Source organism: Copadichromis virginalis, linkage group LG4, assembly GCF_057382275.1.
Source record: "Copadichromis virginalis isolate Kocher_CV1m ecotype Utaka linkage group LG4, C_Virginalis_male_GT1.1, whole genome shotgun sequence".
Lineage (NCBI taxonomy): Eukaryota > Metazoa > Chordata > Actinopteri > Cichliformes > Cichlidae > Copadichromis > Copadichromis virginalis.
Window position 1 is genome coordinate 23,239,794 of NC_140621.1, and position 10,787 is coordinate 23,250,580.

The window sequence follows — 10,787 nt, forward strand, 5'->3', positions numbered from 1 at the left end:
AGCCATACTTCCATGTTCCTTTTATATAGAAGAAGCTTCCTTCTGGCAAACTTTACAAACATAGTTGTTCAGTCTTTTAATGCAAATGTCAAAGTTCTAATGCATTTAACATGCTGAGGTTCATGGAGTCTGAGATGTACCACTTGGATTTTTTTTCTGAGTATTGCATGGTCTGACCTTTGCCTGAAATTTGCCAAATCTGCTTGTGAATATCTTTTGTTGCTGTTGGGCACCAACAGTTACATCTGTAAGATCATTGCATTTGCCTCTTTTCCTTGGCATTGTGTTAATCACCTAATTATGAGTTAACCTTACTGTCGTGTTCAGGTCAAGTGATTATCAGGAACTAGGTGCTCTAACTAATTTTTCACACAGTGCTTCTGCATTCCAGCTTAATTCTTATTAAATAAATAATGACGCAGTGTAATATGTCAGGTTTTGTTATTTGCGGTAGTTGTCAAATTCTAAGACCTGATAAGGAGTAGATTTTTTTTATTATGTCTTGACATTTAAAACTACAATAAACCTTCATTAAATATAATCTACTGTCATGGTTTGCTGTGTGGCAGGCAGGAGAAGGACCCAAGATGCAGACTCACAGACACGGGGATAAACTCAAAAAACACAGCTTTATTGCTGGCCACGAGAAGTAATACAAAATAACCTAAAACTGGGAAAACTAAAGCATGAGCTGTACAAGGAACCGAACCACGGGGAGAATTACACACAACATGAGGGAGAACGCGACGCCGAACAGAGGGAGACTCAGACAGAAATACACAGAGGGTAAACGAGGAAAGTGGGCACACACGGGGAACACAGGTGACACTGATAATCATAACGAGACAGGGCGGGGTGAACTGAACATGACATGTACAGGCACAGAGGTTCAGACAGGAGGAGAGAGAGCACGGGGAAAACACAGACATAACGGGCTGGGGAAACATGAAACAACCACAAAGGGAGACGAGGGCTCATAAATACATAGAGGGCACACAGGGGGGAGAGAGAGCACGGGGAGAACTTAGACATAATGGGCAGGGGAAACATGGAATAAAACATAAGGAGAGACGAGGGCTCACAGATACACAGAGGGGCACACAGGGGGTAAAAGCCATGAAGGGAAAACACTTAGGGAACAACACAACAGGGCAACTCAGAAAACATGGCCTAAATAAGGAACGAAATACAAAAATACAAGGAACTAAGAATACTGGGCCCACATGGCCCAGGACCATGACATCTACAGGATCTGAGGCTAACTAAATGTGAATTGAATGGCATAACTCTTGGCATTTAGTTTCCCATGCCATGCCCATGCCTAGACTCTGGCTGGCTAAAAATCCTAAGATACTTCAACTAGGCAGTTGCCTAGTCACAGCAGGAAACAATAGTCCAGACCTTGATGACACAAAGAGAGAACAAAAATGTCCACACCCTGAGAGCCCTTGTTTTTTGCAGAGAGCATTATGTTTGACTCTGCAGATTTAGACAACATAACTATGAGCTTGCTGAGTAAGAACTGTCTAATCTGTATGATGGAAACAATTACGCAGTTGCAGTCCCTCCTGAGTTTTTTCTCTGTTAGGAATGCTTGCCATTGTTCAACTTCATCCACATACTTAGGTTGTGTGCTTGGTCATGTTTGCATGAGCCACATAGAAGACAATAGTGCTGCAAAATCTCAACCTGAAAGGCTAGTTTTTCTTGTTGCATCGGATGGAATGTAGAAATCTTTGTGAATGTGATCTTGTTACCAGGATATATTGAATTAGGATTTCCCAGGGTCAGTTCAGTTTTATTCATAAAGCACCAACTCATAAAATACCAATAGGCACCGAACATATATTAGTAATGTCCAGATCTTTATAGAGAGAAATAAGGGAATAAAAGTTAGTTTTAAGCTTTAGGCTTTTGTGCATGGGGACCATAAGTGGATCGTCCAAATATGGTGTACAGCCAGGAGAAAGGGTTGGATGGTAAAGCGTTCTGAGTATAAAGTGTAAATAATGTCAGAGCTCAGTTCTCCAATCACAAGGAAGAAACAGTTCAACACTATTAACTTTTGTTTTGTGGATTGCACAGTCTTTTTCATCAGTGACATTTACTCCATGGAACTCTGTTCTTTTACAAACCTTTAAATCAGTAGCAAGTTTTTCTGCTCTTTCTATTTTTAACTGTCATAAGCAGGGTTCTTGAACTTGAGCGCTTTTTTGAAATTAAAAGTAGCATCCTTGCTGTTACCATTTGGAAGGTCAAGGCAGTGACACAGAATCATCAGGAAAGTGAAACAATATTTCCATGACGTCAAAAAAACGAAATAGAGAAAAGTCTGAGTACTGCAAATGTTTCTGTCAATTTGACTCATTTCAAGAATGCTTGTCCATAATTACTGTTCCAAATGTCTATTATCAGTATTTAATTTTTCATGTTTCGTAAAGTTTTTTTTCCAAGTCTTTGCACAGTATCTGTACAGAAAGTGGTTTCTGGGATAACTCCACATTAATCAGGACACATGTTAATTCATTTGTGTATTTACATTAAGCAAACCATTAAGGTGCCCCATGTTAATTAGACACTTACAACAACATGGGTTTTTAATGAAGCATGCATCCACCAGTCTTCTTCAGACTGCCGTTGATCTTATTTGTCACTGTAATGTTTACACCAGCCAAAGCCAGAAAATGGGTTTTTGATTTGTTTCAACAGCGCTCACTGTAAAGTAAACAATATTTTTCCAGCCATTGGTTTCACTGGGTCATTATTACTTTTTCCTGTAATTATAGTGAAAAAAATGCTCATTTATGCCATTTACTCTTACTGTCACTGTGCTGCTGATGAAGAAATTAGTGCGACCTAATGCAGTCAGAGGAAATATGTAGATTAATACTAAATCGAAATTAAACTGGGGAAGTGGATATTGAATGTTTTTCACATTGTGCTAGGATTTAGATGTTAACTAGTGTGATTACTTGTTCTATCTTTCTAAGCTGGTTCAATGCGACCTCTCAGACTTCCTGCCACCAACCATGGTTGGGTTACACCAAAGGGTGTATGAAGATTGTTATCATCCGGTGATCAATCAGGGTAAATAAGACGTCTTCTATGCACAGGAAATGCATACATTCTGCATGAACTGAATGGTTAAAAAGCCCAGGACAGCTGAGGATAAGTGGTTCTTTCTCTGAATGGAAAAATGAGGGAAAGTTAACAAGTATTGTTTGGACTGCAATCTGTCTTTGAGAGAGACAATGCCTCTTTGATTGTAGCCCCAAGATTCAAGTTCAATGCCACGGAATCAATAGTCTGTGGTACAGGGGGCCCCAGTTGTCAGAGGTCAAATGAGTAGGAGGGTACTCTGTGTGTGTGAGGCCAAAAAGGAAGTAGATGCGTTTCAAGGTTAGATAGAAAAAATGCCCCCCCCTCTGAGAAAAGCAATAAAATAAGGTTGTTATAAGTCATAATGTTGGTACCACAGTTGCTGCAATCATTAGTTAATGGAGAAATGAATTAGTAGCTTATTTTAGATTGTAAGAATATGGACATTTACAAGTTTGGCTCTGTACAGTCTTAAACTGCATTTACATCAAGCAGTCAAGATGTGAATGAAATATAGACTTTCAGATATAGTTCAGGAGGTTTAAGTAAAAAAAAAAATACAGACATTTTTATACAGAATGCCCAAGTTTCAGGTGCTTAAATGACATTGGACAGGCTAAGATAAGTGTTTTTAATAAGTGGATGTGCATTTTTTGTAAGCAACAGACCACCCCCACATACTGCGATTCCTCTTTTTTTACTCTGTTAGGCCTTGCAGCCCCCTCATTTACTGCACGTTTATGGGTCTCTATGCATCCAGTTTTGTATTTAATAAGTGAAAACATGCTGACCTGGGTTTTGATCAGGTGACTGACTTAACTATTGAAAAAGAAACCCTTGGGTTGTATTTGCTTTTTGCTTTGGGTCTATTTGCACTTTGAAGCACTGTCAGTTTTGCAGCATTTGGTTATATCTGAATAGACTATAGTCCTGTACACTTCAGAATTCATCCCACACTTGTAGCAGCAGCCACACCATTAATAAACACTGGTGACCTGATTCCATCAGCTGCTGTACAAAAGCAAAAATGCAAAAAAAAAAAAATGTGTGGTTGTGCACCAACTGGATCTAACTGTATATTGCAATGCAGAGCATAATTCTACCTAATCTGCTGTGTCATTTTTTATCCATTAGAGTATCAATATAGTACATACTAATGGATACAAAGATAAAGGACCGAATTTTGTATTAATGTTATCAGTTGTTTTGGCCTCCGTACACTGATTAGATTGTGCAGCAAGTACCTTCTGATACTATGTACCCAGTTTGTTTGTCTGGCCAGGTGTCTTTCAGTTAGCCTATCTGCCATGATTTGTGGCAAATAGTGTAACCTTCCTGACAAGTTGTACGATTTTAAAATTTCTCATTATCTTTGGAAATGATTTTATACATGATACATGTTTTTAAGGCCTGGTTCACTGTAGGTTTGTGCATCGACTATGCATGAATCTGATCCATAGACTAAAGGGTGCAGCGCCATAATGAATCACTCATGGCCGTCTGGAAAATGTATTAGCTGAGACAGCACCCTACTGTCTGTCTGAGATTGTTGGCCCTGCTCCCACTGAACTAGAAGCATCAAGAAAATGCATCAGGAAACAACAAAAGATCAATATTTGATGACTCCGTATCCATACGTAATCTTCAAAACCTTTATTTTTTTAAGTTTACATTTTAATTTCCATAAAAAGAAAAAACATATCTCCAGCTTCCATATCTCCTGTTTTTTACAAACCAATCCTCAATGTGACTGGTCAGGGATCTAATCTCACATACTTACTTTCAAGATGAAACCGAGTTTAATTATAGCGTCTGCGTAACAGTATCACTATTCAGACTAGTCTATGGGAAAATTAACAGGTTTTTTGACATGAAGTTTGATGTGTGACAGGAAGAATTTGTGGCAGGAAACTGTCAGTGGACTAATAAGGTGAATTTTATTTTTCCCTCAAACATGGGTCCAAACCAGACATATTGCCACAGAGGAAGCCACAGTATATCCTCAGCACACCAATGTTATAGCCAATGTTATAGTTCTGCATACAAAGCTGACTGAGTTATGAGAGTCATGGTGTATCACCTATCAATCAGCTGAAAATGTCAAATATTTAAATTACCAGCATTTTTGTTTCTTTTTTGTGAGGTGTTTCAGTGACATGAACTTGCTGGGCTTAGAGTTTTTAATCTTGAGACCCATCTCCTTGTTTTTTCTATTTCCTAAAGAATACATACTCATATAATAAGCTTAGAGTCCACACTTGGATAAACTTTGCGGGACTTGTGGAGGAATGCTTCATTGCACTGTCATTTAAAAGGGGAAATGTAAAACACACGAAGACGAAAAGGCTGTAATTATTGTCTTTAAGCTGTGGTGGGGTCAAAGAAGGTATACTTTGTGTTGGGAGTACTCTACAATTTACAGTTTACACTGAACTGAATATTTCACAGATTTAGTGTTTTACTATATATCTTATAGGTAATAACATAAGTAAGTAGCTTGAAAAATGTTAGTTTTTAATCTAAAAGATAATTTATAATTTGTATAATTCCCTTTTTTTTCTGGAACTTAGTTATCAGTTCCATAAACATTTACATTTACAATCACAACTTTTCCATTTAATGAGTATATATTTATATACATCACATTGTAAATTATTTTCATACAGTTAATGCCCTAAGAGAGTAGATTTATTGCTTAGCCCTTGTGTTGACATGTTAATTATACTGAAAGGAAAACAAAACTTGTGTTGGCACCAAATGTGGAGAGAGCCTGAGTGACGCTCAGCAGGAAAGTCGATTCACAGACTTCCAAGTCAACATTTATTTCTACTAAGAGACATGAGGCATGTCAGCAGTAAAATGAATAAATCTGCACATTTTCTTTAACTTATTGAATGGTAAAAGGTCTGATTTTTAGGTAATTTGATAATGTGCCTTGAGCTTGACAACAGATCTCCATGTTATTGAAGATCTATGAATGACAGGGCTTTTAAAAAGTTTATATAACAAAAAGAAGTATCACAGAGATTAAATGTGATTTCACACAAATGCCCAGGTCTGCAAAAGAATAGCGCACCAAAGTAAAAAGTGTTTAGAAGACTAATGTAGAGTGGCAAAAAGAAAAATATGTAGTTGATCAGCTGACAGCACTGTTTCTAGGAAATGTGCAGTTTGACCTGAAATAGATTAAAATCTATCTTGTGTTTTTATTAAATAGTACATAACACACAAGAAAGCATATATCACTGCATAGCTCATTGAAAACAAATCCTGATCAAATAAAACAGATTAGAAATTCCCAGACTTGTACATGACTTTATGACTGAAGAATCTAAATAGCTTTCCGTCCTGTTTTTTGTGGGGTTTTTTATGTGACACGCCAAATCCAGGAATGCAAGATCCATTTCATCTGTGACAGCTGGGACTGAACAGTGTTTGAAGTTCATGCAAAGACGTGGTTTATCAGAATCAGTGCACCAAAGGATGTCTGATGCAACCTAACATTTTCCCACACGTAGTAATATGTATGACATGAATGACAAAACAACGTATACAATTGGTAGTCGTCTGCTTTCATGACAATTTTTTACCAGCAGTTTCCTTGATGCATGGTATAACATTGGCTTAACTTCCAGGTGCATCAAGATGCAAATATTTATATGCAAATAACTCAAATATGATTCAGCAATAACTGCATTCTATCTGAGTTAGGAGTCCATGTTTTTCTGATCTGATATAGATAAAAGCATAACAGCAGCTTGACGACACTGACAGTGCAACCCTCTTTCTTCTTGCTAAGAGGGATAATCACTCTTTCATCACATGTTGTAACTGAAATGCATGATAGCACGATCTTACATGAGGTTTCTGTAAAGTGGAACTAATGGAGCTGAGTCGGCTATTTTTTAATGATGGGTATCAGTGGCAGATCTAATAAATTTTACATGGGGTGGCAAAGTAGGGGTAAGAGGTCTATGTGGGGTGGCATGTGAAAATCCCCTATATGTAAAAGGAATCAACAAAATATCCACAAAAACACTTTCAAACTATTTGTTGTATCATCATCTCTTCTGAGAAAAAAAAGAAGACAAGGTGATTTTTTTCAAGGTTTAAGGCAGAAGAACTTTGCTCACACCCTGCAGTAGTCTATAGCTAAACTAAAACAATCTTGCACAGGCAAAAACGTTTTTTAAGAACATAAAACTTGGGGGGAGTGGCAAGGGTCTACAGCAGGGGGGCAGTTGCCCCTTCTGGCCCCCCTGTAGATTCACCACTGATGGGCACCTTCAGTGCAGAGTTCACAGCAGGGTTGTTGCACACGTCTTCTTTTTGACGTCAACAGACTGAAAGAAAGAAATAAGGCTCATAAAAAGCATCAAAGATTGCTTTGTTTTGCCACATAATTTCCTGATTTTGCCACAAGATGCAGCACTTTGCTGCCGCGATTGTTCAGTAAAAGGCTGTTAGGCTTTTTTATACTAGAAATTCTATTATAAGGTTATTTTTAGAGATGAAATATGTGCTGGATTTTAAATGATATTCTATTAAAAATTATGACCTTCAGCAGAAATTAGTTTTGTACTTATTTCAGCTATTCAAAGCTAATGAATTTGTCAGTCAAACTCAAGATACATCACAAATTTAGTTCTTCACCGATTCAGTGAAGAACTAAAACCCCCTATGAAAGGACAAAGACCAAATGTTGTTTGTGTTCAGTTTGGAAAGCTGTTTGCAAAGGATTTAGGCTAAATATCATTCAGAGTTAGTACAGGATTATGAATTTGGGTTTGTTTGGGGATCCATGCAGATTATATTATTTGATCATCCTGACAGGCAGGTTAGACCTATATATCAATAAGATCTGAGAGGCCCCTTGGATGAGAGAAGAGTGGATCAGCCCAACCCAACAGATCAAACCAAAATCTAGGGATCAAAGAGACACATTCCTCGTTTAACAGACTTGTCTACAGACACGCTCTCTGACCACTCACCTGCCTCTGGAGTTCATCCACCTGCTTGTCCCACATATTCCCAGCTTTTATGTTAAAAAATACACAAAATAAAGACCTCAACTGGAATGGGACACAAAACTCAACATAATATCCAGAAGACGGGCAAAAAAAGGGGGGTGCTCCCCGTGACCCTGGAAAGGATAAGCGGAAGCAAATGGATGGATGGATGGCAAAAAAAGGAAGAAATTTCCACTTATATGTCACATAAGAAAATGTTACATACAAGAAAGAAAGAAAAAACAGATAATCCACTCAATATTTGATAAAAGTGTCTTTAATGTATAAATATAAAGCTCACAGATTGAGTTATTTTCTATAGGGAAAACAAAAAGTTCATACCTATACCTTATACCAGGGTTTCTCCACCATGCTGTCTACACTGAATCATCCTATATCTTCATGATACAGCCACTATACACACGATACAGGTTTGTGTGTGTATTTCAAAAACCTTTCTGTCTGATCTTTAGAGATATCTACCATCTTTAGTTGAATTTAGAACAACTTTTAACAAAGTCACACTTTAAAAGTCCCTTATACAAAGTCTGGGCCATAACAAAGGTTTTATGACACCACTGAAATTAGCTGCAGCATAGTTTCAAGTAAAAGACGCAGAGAGACTTGTGATCTGCTTTAATTACTCCATATCTTGACTTCCTGTGCTAATCACACAAAAGAAAATGTTCAGTATATTTAAACAGCACAGTAATCAAACCACATGTGCACAGACTTGCCTATTGACCGTCCACGGTGTCTGTCAGTGTCTGTTTTGTTAAACTATAAGCTCTAAATCAACATATTCATCTCCTGAACTGAAAGTCAGAGTTAACCACTGTAATATATTTGCTTAGCTATAAATTAAATAGGGATGTTATCTGTGTTTACACTGGCTCTTTTCACATCATGTGTTTCCTTGTCTCAAACACTGAAAAGCAATCTCTGAAAAAAAAAGTCATTTGTGACATTTGTAAATGAATATTCATATAAAGTAAGTCATACAAAAATGAGTTTTGCTCATTTCAAATTTAAAGAAGAAAGAAAACAATTAATTCTTTGATAAACACCAATGAATGATTAGACGTAAAGGTTTAAAGATTAACAGTCTCCACGATTTTCCTTGTTGATGGAAAAAGAGGAGAAAACGTACATGGCGCGCCAAGCAGACCTTTATTTACATAAATAAACATGGGTGATAAGCAAGTTATGCACCTGTTTTCACCATATAGTCTCGCTGACACACTGAAGAGATCAGGGAAAACAAGTTTTGACACTTGCATTTGTTCACACTTTAACGTATTATCTGCACGGACCTGGCTGCTGCATTAGCTCTCAAAGCTGATTTTCCCTCACAGAGTTCATCAGTCATTTTTCTTGTACATGATAAGTAGGCCCAAGAGAGCAGGAAACAGGCTCTGAGGGAGAAGTCAACATTAAAAACAGTTCCAGGAAAAGAAACCTGATACCTATCTGGCACTGAAGGGGAGTACACCTCCTCATTCATCCTTAAAACCATGCAACCTTCACCTGGGACAATGAAAGCCTCAAGGTTTTGTAACCTCTGTTCTCTGACATCATTGTGGATTTTTTAAATATGCATTTTTTTTCTAACATTGTCTTGTTTTTTTTCGTTTGTTTTTTTTTTAACCTTCATCACTGCATGATTGATTGGACTTGATTTCTCTTTGCTTTCTATGGTGCTTAAGCACTTGTCGTTGGCAGATGGCCTTTGTTTTGGTCTCAACCCCAATAGACTTTAACAGGCACAAAGTCTCAGAGACTGAGTCATTCAATTCAAATAAAACGTCTGAAGTTAAATTATTTAAATAAGGAAAATGCTTTTAATGTAAAATAATAATCAAAATGTCATAAAAGGTTTGTTCCATATAACTCAGGTTATATGGAGTTAAAATCATTTTTTAAGATCGATACCGCTCGAATGTAGCCACATTTTCTTTTTCATAATTATATTTATCAATTATATTAATTGTCTGACAATAATTATTTGTTTATTTATTTGTATGCTGCTTTTGTGTTGCAGATTTCCTCAAAAATGATCTCTTTTTCTCATAAAAAAGAAATAAATATTTTAAAAAAAACATATATCAATGATTTAAATAACCAAATGTTTGATATGATTTAGACATGTCAAGTTAAGTCAGCAGAAGGACACTGTAGTTAAAATAAAATTAGAGATTAAAATAATGAGATAGAAGGATTTAAACCTCATGCTGGAATTCATCTTTTGACCTTAATGACACGAAGATGTAGGTTTGCACCACCTCCCACCTGAGCCCAGGTAAGCTTCAGGGAATCAGGAATGCCGTCGCTTCATCCGGCATTTCACATGTTTCATCTTTTACACAAAGGGCTATTTTTCAGCACATGCAAAATTATTAACATGGTGTGTTCACAGCTGTTATGCCATGATGATATTTGCAATATAACCGCTTTATTCTTATTCATATACTTTTAGCATGTACTCATCTCACTTGTTCCCAGTGTCAACAGATCATGCAGATAGCGGTTAACTTGTTGTTTTGATCTCATTGGAGTGGTTTTGTATTAATGTTGATCTATATGTCACTCTGTGGTTAATTAAGTAAATGTTGCTTTGACAGATGAGGGGAAGCTCACTCTGGATCAACAACAAGACCTTAAACAGAAAAAAGACTTCAT